This window comes from Protopterus annectens, chromosome 2.part0, assembly GCF_019279795.1.
Source record: "Protopterus annectens isolate FY-2018-M chromosome 2.part0, PAN1.0, whole genome shotgun sequence".
Taxonomy (NCBI): domain Eukaryota; kingdom Metazoa; phylum Chordata; order Ceratodontiformes; family Protopteridae; genus Protopterus; species Protopterus annectens.
This window is the reverse complement of record NC_056728.1, coordinates 703600612-703613794: the sequence shown is the minus strand read 5'-3', so window position 1 is coordinate 703613794 and position 13183 is coordinate 703600612.

Sequence of the window (13183 nt, the reverse complement as noted above, 5' to 3'; positions counted from 1 at the left end):
GTAGGCGATATGCGACTGAGTAAAGCTGGAGTTATTTGAGATGGTCTGCATAGGGCATCTGTTTGAGGCCGGTAATCTTCTTTGTGAGGTATTTCTGCTGCCTTTCTAGTTGTTGTAGATGTCTTTTGAGGTACATACCAAAAGGGGCGTTGTACTCTATAATGGGTCTAATGAGTGATGAGTAGAGGGGAACAATGACCTCTTTTTTCCTGGATAAGAATCCTTTTGTGATGAGGTGTGCCATGTAGAAGGATTTCCTGACTACTGTGGCAACGTGATTATCAAAGGAGAGACTACTGTCCACATGTGTCCCAAGGTCTCTTATCACACTTTCGGTGGTAGTTCATGGGTACAGAGTTTTTACCAAAAGGGATGACAATGCACTTTTGCCGTTGAGCTTGAGGCCATGGCTTTTATCCCAGGCATCTGTCTCAGTGAGGCCCTTTTGTAGGATGTCCACATCATTAGGAGTTTTGATTATGTTCCTAGTTTGGAGTCATCTGCGAACTTCGTTAGCCAAAGACCTTCTGTGTTAGCCTGTACCTTTGAGAAGTAGATACCAAACAGGAGAGGACCCAGGACTGAATCCTGTGGTACTCCACTTGTCACTGGTCTGAAGTTGGATTTGGAGTCTGCTACCTTCACAGTGTGGGTTCTGTCAGTGAGCCAGTTGGCAACCCATCTTGTGACATAGGTATTTATACCTAGTTTAGTGAGTTTATCTATAATTCCAGAGTGGAGGATAGTATTGAAAGCCTTGGCGAGATCTAGACAGGCTGTGTGAACCACCTTCCCTTCATCTACTGCTTTGATGACCGCTTCAAAGAAGTCTATCAGGTTTAGGAAACATGATCTGCCTTTTACAAACCCGAACTGGGTGGGGTCCAGAGTTTGGAGATTACCAATGTCATTGTTTATAAGTTCCATGATGATACATTCCATAGCCTTGCAGACCAGTCTCATCAGGCTAATGGGGCAGTAATTCCTGGGGTCTGTGGTGGCTCCCCTTTTGTGGAGTGGGATAACCATCACTGTGCGGCATTCAGTGGACACAAAGCCTGAGGCGAGGCTATGATTGAACATGGTACTTAGGTGGGGTGCCAGTTCATTCTGCAGTTCGTGTAGAACGCACCCTGTGATGTTAAAGCTAACAACCTATCTGGAGAATCTTTGTTTGCAATTTCAGTAGGCAAAACCTGAAATTCGCTCCCATCTGACCTTACTCTGAACCCCTCCCTTAATCAGTTAAAAAAAAAATCTAACCCAGTATTTTAAAACTCACTGGTAATGTCCTTGCTCTAACCCTGACTTAAGCCTAATCTACTTCCATATCCCTGCAATTTTTCTTCACAGCGACTTACCTCTTGCACTAAAAGGTTTGAAAAGAGAAACTGTAACATCTCTGCAGATACTTTGTATATAGCTGCACCTGTAGGTTTGATAAGAGAAACTGTAACATATTTGTATGTATTTCTGAATATGAACTGTATTCTTCATAGACTTGAAATGTGAGACTGTAACTTGTATGTTAATACAATGTTTGTGCATATACTGTAACTTGCTTGTCTTTATCTGTTTGTAAGTTTGGTGCTTTTCTCCCCGGGCCTCCACTGAAAATGGACATGTATCCAGTAAGACTATCCCGGTCAACAAATGTAAAATAAATAAATAAAAATAATCCTTCCAATTTGGCCAATCACATAAAGCTGCAGCTCAGCAAAAAAAAGACGTATATTAAGCATCCATCTTTTAATGATGTTATATGGCTCTTTTGGAACAAAGGGGATAAGGCTGTGACAGCTAGGACAAGTACTGTGGCGCACCTTTCTGATCTAAGATGGAACAAATCTCTTACATACAGCCTCTCCTTCAGGTCATCTTCTTACCAATTTTCAGCATTTATTCTCTGTCGATTACTGCTGACAGTACTTACACCCCCTAATCCTTTTTTTCCCAGTGTGCTTCCTGCATTTGCAGGTAACACTTCTGAGGAAGCCACATACAACCCTCAGTACTCCTGTCCTGGCACCTTCCTGCCACCTCCCTAGTCTTGCTTACTACCACCTCAGTTGTTTCATCTTACAGGCGAATGATCCCATACACCACAAAGTAAGTCAACCCCTCTCCCTTGATTAATACATTAGTTTCCTCCTCCCTTGTCTGTTTCACTGAGTCTAAGCCACAAGACACATTTCATTGAAATCCATTTTTTCCTTTGTTTATTGATACGATTCTTAATACCCATTTGTGATCGACTCTCCAGTCACCAAAACCGTATTCTATATGTTTCTCTCCCCACAATGGCTCTCATTGCCTTCAATTTCAACCTGCATCACTATCTCTCTTATCTGTAATCTTTCATCTTCCAGTCCCACCACCCCAGCCAGTCTCACTGCCTGTAGTGGTTACCTGCCTCCCTAATGCTGCATCTACTCCATTCTCCATCCCACTTGTGCTCTTTCTACATAATGTCTACAATTTTCTGTCTCTTTTGCCCTCTGCTGCTCCCATTTGGCTAAATTCCCTTCCTTGCCCACTTGACCTCTACAGAGTGTTGACCACCTCTTGTCTCTATCTTCCCTTCATCACTTGGCACTGCTCTGTACACCTGTGCAAACAGCGTGACTTCATTCTCCCATGCCATTTGCTGGCTGCATTTCCTATTTTCTTCATTTGCCTTATTGTGTGTTACACCTCTTGCCTGTACCCATTGGATGACCAATCAATGTCCTCCTGTCTTCTGCCTTTCTCCTCATGACATCCCACCTGATTTTGTCTGCTTTCTTCCTGTTGCTTCCACCTGTCTAGACTTGCTGTATCTTTTCCCACCTGATTAATCAGTCTAGTGCCATCCCTAGCTCTCTCATTAACACATTCTCCCATAAAGCTTCCCATCTATGCTCCTGCAGACTCCCCCAACCTCACTTAGACAATCTCCTTGAGCTGATCAGATGCTTCCACTTACACAACATTGTTTTATTTTAAGTTTACAGACATCTGCATTGCATTTAATTTAACTTTTCTTTTCATTTTTCCTTTAATTTATTTACTTAAATTTGGGATCTGTGGGCAAGGCCTGTTTCTAAGTGGCAGAGTCCATAAAAATAACCATATATGCACAAGTAATATTACAGCAAGTACAATCAGAATGTATCCAAGTACCTCAAACACACTAAAACAGTTAATACTGATGGTCGAAGAGACAGCACATATTGAAGTATTAGGATCAGGAACAGGTTGGGGGTAGGTTGAAGGACTGGAAGTAGTTTAGAGAGGAAATTCAAATGGATATTAATATGGAATAGGGATATCAAGGATTAAAAAATCAATAGAGGAAGATAAAAGAGAGCTAGGAGGAAGATGCCCCGATACCCAAGTTAATACTAGAAATAGAAGGTAGAGGAAGAGGTGGAAAGAGAATGGCAGAGTTACTGAGAAGAGGTAAGAAGTGGATCAACAGATTAAACAGGCAAAGAAAAAGGGAATGGAAGTTAAGATGGGACATAGAACTCAGAGAGAATATAGCTGCAGATGCATAATGAAATATATTATTTCTCCCAAGATATATAACAATGGCTCTAATGTTCCTTATCTTTGCATGGAAATGCCTTCACAAATATTTTTATAAGCCAGTTAGCTTAACTAGAATGTATCCAGGAGTGGAAGGCATATGTTGGGATGTAAGAATACAGAGATACTTGGAGTCATATATTTTGAGAGTGTTGAGGATTGCAGGACTTTAAAGAAGGACTTTCAGTGATAATGAGGGAAACTGAGATGAGAGATGTCCAGTTAGGCAGGAAACTGTATCTGATAGGTTATATCAATGAGGTTGCAGAAGGTGAAAAAGAAAGGATAGGCTTGTTAATGACAACTGGCAAGAAAGTGGTGACTAAGAAGTGGAAAAGGAAGGAGGCACCAAAGGGAAAGAAGGTAAGACAGATGAAGAGAAGGTAGGGATGTACAGAGGAAAGACACACCCAAATTCATAAAAAGATGGGTGGGATAAATGATCCAAGAAAAGGAAGGAGAGTAAGGGATGACAGAAAAAGGAGAGGGGGGTTGAGGTGAGAGGGTATTTGTAACTAAGTTTAAATTGCAATGAATGAAGGTTTTAGGCAAGGGAAAAGAAAAGTTTGGAGTATTAGAGTGGTGGTGAATTTGGTAACGGGAAATAATAAATAGTATTGTATAATGAGGACATTTATATAGAAATATTAAATAAAGTAACTGATACCTTTTGTGTTCATGAAAATAATATAATCCCTAGCAGTGAGCTGACTCTGAATGTAAATAGATGGAGGGATAAAGCAGATGGGAATAAATGGACCAGCTGCTAGGGAAGTAAGGATGGGTTATGTATAGAGTTTGTTTTAAGTTGTTTTAGAATGGTTGAATAAAGTTGTTATAAAATACTGTAATCCAATATAGAAAAATATTTCAGTGCTTTCATAAAAGTTTTAAAACTTAGATAACTGAAAGGTGTTTAAAACAGTTTTTTCCTCCTTCCTGCAGCTGATCATCAAAGTCTAATGGCTCACCCCCCTCATTTGCCAGGTCTACTGACCCCTCCTACCATCTTGGTTCCCTGTCACACTGCTTGCTGGAAGGATTATTTTTTTATGCCTTAGTCTTGTCTTGTTCTCCCCATGTTCATCTTGGTATGTCTGAAGACTTCTCATTGTGAGACCAGGCTTCTCTGTGTGGAGTACCTAGACAAAAGCACCCCCCCCCTGCAGGATAAGCACATTCATCCTCCCCTTCCTGCCAGTAACTACACAGACATGTATACACACACACACACACACACACACACACACACACACACACACACACACACACACACACACACACACACACCAGAAAAACAAAATGTATTCACAACAGCTTTATTTATCTCTGATCTGATTTGATTTCATAATGCCTCCCAATTCCTATGAGTTACTATCTTGGACAAACATGACTAATAAAGTACACAGACAATTCCAAAAGGCCAGAGAGAAATTACTATTATTAATAGCTCTGTTTAACTCACTCCTTCTCTGTGTGCCATTAACAGTGAAATAGCTTTCAGAAGTTAGTGTCACCTATCAACTCTTCTATATACTGGACAAAACAACATAAAGTGAAAGCTCTAAATTTAAGTTTCAGGAGGTTACCATCATACATTCTGTTGAAATATACAGGTGTTCAGTTATTCACTCTGTGGCAAGCATGCTGTACCCTTGAGGCAGATAATTTCTAAATTTGCACAGCTGTGATAAACATTTTGTATGTGGTCCAACATAACATATTGTTGGTTGGCATAATGATTAAGGTATGTACCTCATAAACACAAGTTACCAGGTTTGATTCTTACCTGTGGGATGAGAAATATAGCGAGGCTTGAAATGGTGAACAAGACAGATGGCCTAGTATTAGCCTAAGAAGAACACTGGCGTGATAAATGATTAGCTCTGCTTCCGTTGTAACAATACTGTCCCTCCTGCTGGTTACGCTATCTTCCTAATTTTATTATTTCATAAACAAATATGCAATGGGAAGTGGGTTACTGCTTGTTTTCAAACAGCTGTTTTCCTGCCTTCAATTGTCACTGCTTTCAGTTAATACATTTTAGCAAAAGGAGAACCAGTACACGTATCTGATCGTTAGGATTAGCAAACATTTGCTGTGAGCTGGGGCACATTGGAGACTATGCAATAGTGAAGACAGACTTAGTAAACTGGATAACTTTTTCTGTTTGTTTTATAAGGTGGATACCAGATGTACCTCACTGACAGAGAAATTTGTTAGTGCTCCTTGCATGCTCTGTGCAAACTGTACAGTCCTAAGGCAGTATAATTAAATATGGAAATGTTTATTAAAGATTTCTCAAAACAGATACAGTACACCAATGTAAAATTTATTAAACTCCAGTGGCACATCCACAACAACGTGGGAGAGCTACTGCTGTCTATAAACAGATGTCAGCAGTTATCTAGTACTAGACATTCTTGCATCTTAGTACACTCATCCCCCCTTTTCTTTTCATGTTGTGTATATTTGGAAATATACACATGAAGCTATGAGCACTGAATTGAAGAAAGTGAATACATTTCATACAGACATTAAAGGCATAAGCAGAATTTATAACACTGGGTATTCAATTTAGACAAAAGTAATTTGTTATTTCGCTTATTCCCTACCCCCCCAATCTGCCCACACCGACCGGATGTCATCCTGTATTTCCGTATCTTGTCTTAGTCCTCAGCTTTTTCTTCAGTCCTTTCAGCACACTAACTGGCCAGTACTTCACTGAAATTAATTGATTAAGCCAGGGGTCTGGGTAGCTGGTTGGCCCCAAAAAGCTAAGGGGCTTAATTTCTCTAAGGTCCATTTTTAGAGATGTTTTTTAATCTTTTGATTCAGTGAAGGCTTGACTAAAAATCTTGGCTAAGGAAAGAAATAAGTTGTGTAGAATGTTTAAGGTTAAAATAATATTTCCCAATAAAACAAAAAGACAAATGTTTATGATACTTAAGTGATATTTAGAAATAGTGTTTGCCTTCCTAACCTCCCCAAATTAGTCACCTTCTATGGACTACTTTGGTGTTAGATCAGGATGAAAGTGAAAGAACAAGTAGCTACACTCATAAGATTGACACTGTTGCTGTTATTCATATAGACGGCATGCCTAATAATCACATTAATCACTCCACTACTATGACAATGTTTATTTACTTTCACATAAATCCTGCCAAAAAACAATGGTTACATTAACATATTTTTGCTTCACAGAAAACAGTAGTCATAGCTTGCATTCCAGCATGCTTAACTCAAGTAGTAGAGCCAATCATTTCATCCTCAGACAGCTCCTGTACCCATTGCTACCCATAGTATCTGATTTGACCCTGCTAGGATAAAAAAAAAATAGTGGTTACATTAATGTATTTTTGTTTCACATGAATGGTAGTTCCATCTTGATTAACCCAAATACACAATAGTCCTGAAAAGCCAAAATCAAGGACAATTATTTCATCAGCACACAGCCCCCATATATCAGAGGGGGGTCTACTTCTAAATTTTGAAATCCCAAAACTTCAAACCTCTAAATCTCGACTTTCAGAAGTTTGAGGTCTTGGAATCTCGAAATTAAAAATAAAAAACACCTAAAAGAAGAAAATCGTATGCATCGTATTTTTGCAGGGGGGCAGCCCCCACAACTTATATATACCAATTCCGAGATCACACTATAGTGAAGAGAATGGTAAAGTTCCCATTCTGCACTATACGGTGATCTCTATTGATATATCTTGAGGTTCCAAAACTTCGAACTTCTGAACATCGGGATTTAGACGTTCGAGGTTTTGGGATTTAGAAATTTAAAAGTGAACCCATCAGAGGATATGTTGTGAACAGTAATAAAAAATTCAAGAATTTATTGGGGTGGGGCAAGTGGAAGAAGTTGACCTTTCAATAGAACCAGTTGATTTAGGATTACCTGATTTGAAGGAATATTTCAGAGCTACACATTTAAGGCTCATATACGTAACACAAGCAGAAAACTATAATTCAAAGTGAAAAGGGATGATGATGAAGCAGGCAGAACTTCAAGAAATAGGGAGAGGGTGGGAATTTGGATGTAGATCCTGAAGAAGAATAACAACAGACATACAGAATATTATATTCATAAAGTAGCACAAAGTATTTTAAGAACTAAGCCAACATGAGAATGGAGAAAGAAGATTTTGCCAATAGGGATGACTGCAACTAGGGGTTCAGAGAATAGGCAAGAGGGGGCTGGAATTTACTAGAGAAAACTGGCAAAGGAACCAAAGTATTGGGAGCAAATAACTAGAGAGAGTAAGGTAATATAATGGGAAGACGCCAAGAAGATGTTTGGACTGCAGGCTAAATACTGCTGTCACTTTCAGGGATTGATATCAGAGTATAGGCAAAGAGAAAGGGATGGGAATCCTAAGTGAAAGACCTACTCTGGTAGAGTTTTTAGTTGACTTTAGAACAGAAATTCCTGTTAAAAAAGGGAAAGTTAGCAGGGCATATGAAATATTTCACAATAACCACAGGAGTCAGTGAGAGAAGATTAGTAAAGTTTGGGAAGATAGATTGAATAAGCAATTCACAAGGAAACAATGGGAGGACATATGTAAGGCTCCCAGATATATAACAAAGTCTAGAAGATTTAGGATTTTTGGTTGGAAGTGTTTGCATAGGCATTTTTATACCCCAAGCAGACTGAAGAATTGTTCCTCAGGTTGATGGCAAAAATTGGAGGTGTTATGTGGAAGAAAGAGGTTACTGGGACCATATGTTTTGGAAGTGTAATAAGTTGTCAGACTTTAAAAATTCCATACAGAGTACTCTGTCAGAAATATTTGGTGAGCAAATGGGTGTAAGTACGGAAATATTTTTCAGGATCTGAATTGCCTTGATATAGTAAGGCCTTGTTAAGTTTAATTATCGTGGCTGTCAAAAAAGCAATTGCTACAAAATGGAAATCAGAGTCTAAACCAACTGTATTAGAAGTGTTGACTATTGTAACAGAGATAAAATAAACCAAACCAACCAAATCGGTAGACTTATCAAGTTGAAGCAAAAAGTACATAGTCTGACAATTATGATAACAGCTGACATTTCACATTTTCAGCCATGCTTGTTATTTGATGTTTAAATGTATCATTAGAAAGGGGTACTTTCAAGATAGCATTCTTTGCTTTTTCCCCAAGCATAATTTTTGCCATTACCTTTGCAGCAGGTTTTTATCAATTTTTCTGCTACAGCGTGATCTTTCAAGCACCTAGCCTCCAGTAGCAATATTCTCTATGAAACCTCTGTACCACTGGCATTTTTCACCAGCAGCAATGAAATAATGAAATGCATTAAACTTTTATTACGGTTAAGCTCTTTGCTTTTATTCTGAAAAAATCGCAGAGGCTTTCCAATGCACTCCTTTTGTTTAGCTACAAAATGATGCTTTAATTTGAAGAATTTCATTACCTCAGTGGAAAGGGTTTTGTAACACAAAACACAGTGTGGGCTGGGATCTTCTTTATCTCCTATCCAGGAAAATCCCAATTTTAAAAGAATCACTTTTGTACTTTCTCTTTAGTTTTTTGCTTTTCTTTCCAACTGTTGTTTTATTATCTTGTTCATTAGTGTTCACTGCAACACCCTCACTGAGAATCTTTTCACAGTCATCATTTTCGCAAACAGGATAATCATTTGCATTTAGCACGTTTTTGTCTTGACTGTTTATACTTGTATCCTGACTGTTTCGAACATGTCTATATTGACTGTTCCTTGTGTCCCCACTATTTTGAATATTTTTTCACGATTCTCTCCTTTACAACTTTCACCAGCTTTGCATTTCAGAGTACCAGTTTTAATCCAGCATTCCATAATATTATCCCTAAGAAAAAGTTTATTTAAAATGAATAGTGATAGTTAAATAAGTAAACTTTAAGAAACCAAATTTTAATTAATAGACTTACAGTGATTGCTGACACACATAAAATCTCAGTCCTGACACACTTAATGAATAATTTTCCCCAGTAACCCCTTCATTAATTTGTATTGTGTATGCACAAGCACTGAAAGGACACAATAAATTGTTTTGCCCAGTGGTCACTTCAGCAGTCTGACCATGTATGCACAAATACTTCCTTGATACACAAATGAATTATTTCCCCATGCAAAATCTTCATTACTATGTCCAGGTATACCCAAGTACCAAAATGAAACATTTCCCAAAAAGACTCCTTCAGTAAAATGTCCAGGTACAGTATGTAGAAGCACCAAAATGAAACCTTCACCCAAGCGAACCCTTCAATAACATAAGTATAAGCACCTAAATGAAATTTTTGCCCAAGCGACCCCTTCAGTAGTATAAGTACAAGCACTAAAATGAAACATTCACCCGATACCCCCTTCAATAACATAAGTACAAGCACCAAAATGAAACATTCACCCAAGCGACCCTTCATTAAAATGTTGAGGTATGCCCAAGCACCAAAATGAAACATTTGTCCAAGCAACGACTTCAATAACACAAGTACAAGCATGAAAATGAAACATTCATCCAAACGACCCCTTCAATAACATAAGTGCAAGCACCAAATGAAACCTTCACCCAAGTGACCCTTCGGTAAAATGTTGATGTATGCCCAAGCACCAAAATGCAATGTTTGCCCAAGCGACCCTTCAATAACAGAAGTACAAGCACCAAAATGAAACATTTACCCAAGCGACCCTTCAGTAGAATGTTGAGGTATGCCCAAGCACCAAAATAAAATATTTGCCCAAGTGACCCCATCAATAACACAAGTACAAGCATGAAAATGAAACATTCACCCAAGCAGTCCCTTCAATAACATAAGTACAAGCACCAAAATGAAACATTTACCCAAGCGACCCTTCAGTAAAATGTTGAGTTATCCCCAAGCACCTAAATGAAACATTTGCCCAAATGACCCCTTCAATAACACAAGTACAAGCACAAACATGAAACATTCACCAAAGTAACCCCTTCAATAACATAAGTGCAAGCACCAAAATGAAACATTCACCCAAATGACACTTCGGTAAAATGTTGATGTATGCCCAAGCACCAAAATGAAATGTTTGTCCAAGCGACCCTTCAATAACTGAAGTACAAGCACCAAAATGAAACATTTTACCCAAACACCCCTTCAGTAAAATGCTGAGGTATGCCCAAGCACCAAAATTAAAAGTTTGCCCAGGTGACACACACCTAACAAGTATGCAGTCTCATTGAAGTACTGGCTTCAAATAACAGACTTCCCACGTGCGGCACAGCACAGATGGAATTGGTATTTTAGGCAGGGGTTCAGTTTCTGGCACACTGCTGAATCTGTGCTGATTGGTTATCTCACCTTTCAGTTGCAAGCTGAGATTAAGCAATCAGCTTCAAGAAAGGAGGGGCCACTTAATTCGTAAAAAAAAAAAAAACAGACAGTGAAGAGGACATATTATTAACTCTCGAGGCTCACCAGGAAATCCCCATGGCCCACTAGTGGGCCATGGACTAAACTTTGAGAAACACCGTCTTAAGTGATATTTCAATAAAGATTCTAACAAAAAAAAAAAAAAACTAGTCTCTGCAAGCATTTACTACCCAACAGTATCTGTTTTACCCCTGCCAGGATAACAAAATGTGGTTACATAATGTATTTTTACATCACAGTAGTAGTAGTCTCAGCTTGTATTCCAGTTTATTTCACCCAAATCCACTTTAGTCTTACAAATACAACAGCAAACAAAACCAATTATTTCATTCACAGACAGCCCCCATACCCATTGCTTGACCAACAGTATCTGATTTGACCTATCTAGGATAAAAATAAATACATAAATGTTATCACATTATGTATTTTTGTTTCACAGAAGCAAGAGCCACAGCTTGTATTCCATCTTACTTCACCCAAATGGACATTAGTCTTGCAAAGTTAGAATTACAAAAATAAACAGCTAAACCAATCATTTTATCCACATATAGCCACTATATATCCAGAACCTACCCATAATATCTGGTTTGACCCTGCCAAGATAAAAAAAATAAATAAATAATGGTTGCTGCAGTGTATTTTTGCTTCACAGAAACAGTAAAACACCAAAATATGCATTAGGCCTGCAAAGCCAGAACTGCAGTTTTATCAACAGACAGTCCCATACCCATTACCCATTCACAGTATCTGGAAGTATTCTGTCAGAATAAAAAAAATTGTGATTGCATTAATGTGTTTTTTGTTTCACAGAAACAGTGCAACTCATATTTTCAGCCTGTCTCATCCCAGTACATATTAGTCCTCCAAAGCCAGAATTACAACAGCAAACATAAGGGCCAATCATTTCATCTGTAGACATTCACCATACTCAGTACCCTCCCACATAGCTGTCAACTGTCCTTGATTTTCTGAACATCACTGAGTTTGTCTGATGGGCATCTACGATGGTGCAGCAGTTATCATTGCCAGCTCACAGCAAGAGGTTCTCCGGTTCGATCCTCGGCTGGGGTGCCTTCTGTGCAGTGTCTGCATGTCCTCCCTGTGGTCGTGTGGGTTTCCTCTAGGTGCTCCAGTTTCCTCCCACATCCCAAAGATCCCAAAGTAGGTGGATTGGACACTCTAAATTGGCCCTAGGCGTGAGTCCGTAAGTGTGTGTGTCTTCCGTGGAAGATTGGGCACTGGGCTGGCAACTCGACACCGTAAAACTCTATTGCCAATCATGAGCAGACAGGTGATCTGCTGTGGCAACCCCTAACTGGGAAAAAGCTGAAAGAGGAAGAAGAAGACTTTGTTTGTCTGATATTTGGTTCCATCTCTCATAACATTCAGTATTCTCTAGAAACATGGAGGATTACCAGCCAGTCAATAAAGGAAAACATTAGAGTTTTATACTTTTTACTTTTTTGTTGTAGTTAGAAAAATCTGTGTTGATGCAAAACCTACTATTCTATAAACTTTCTAAGTAAACTAAAGTATAATTTAAAAATGGCCTTGATTTTGAACTTAGTCCTCACGGTTTATAGGTGTATAGTAGGCTAACAACCCCAGGGGCCTTTTTAACCATAGCCATGTTTCTCAAATATATCTGCCAGGTTTTGGCACCCTAAGGTTATTTAAAGGCGTATACTAAGTCTTGGGTTGGCAAGCATTTACAAGATGGCTCTGTCTATCTGAGGGGTAGGTGCCAAATAAATAGAAAGAAACAAGGCCTAAACAAATAGAAACATTATAACCTAAAGTAAGAATACACACATCTAGAGTTTTAGGGGTAACTAACAAAGATGAATTTTCGCTCATTCATATTTAAGCAGGATAAGCCTAGTAGATATCAATGCCTTGTTAATGCAACCAAGGAGCACAAGAGTTACACCATTTGCAAAAGGAGTGAAGCTATGAAACAAAGAGCTTAAATTTGTTACTACAGCACAACCGTAAACTCTGTGGTATACTGACACACACATAATATTAACATAAGTAATAAATATTCAAGGAACACAGCACAGTACACAAGTAACTTATTAAGTTAGAAGACCCAGTGAGGCTGTCTGTCACTTCAGTACTAGTTGCCTCAACAGACCTGCTTCTAGTATTCCCAGAATGCAGTTGGAGAAAAGGCACATGTCAGAGGAAGTTTTTTTTTCTGACATTTCAAATTTCCA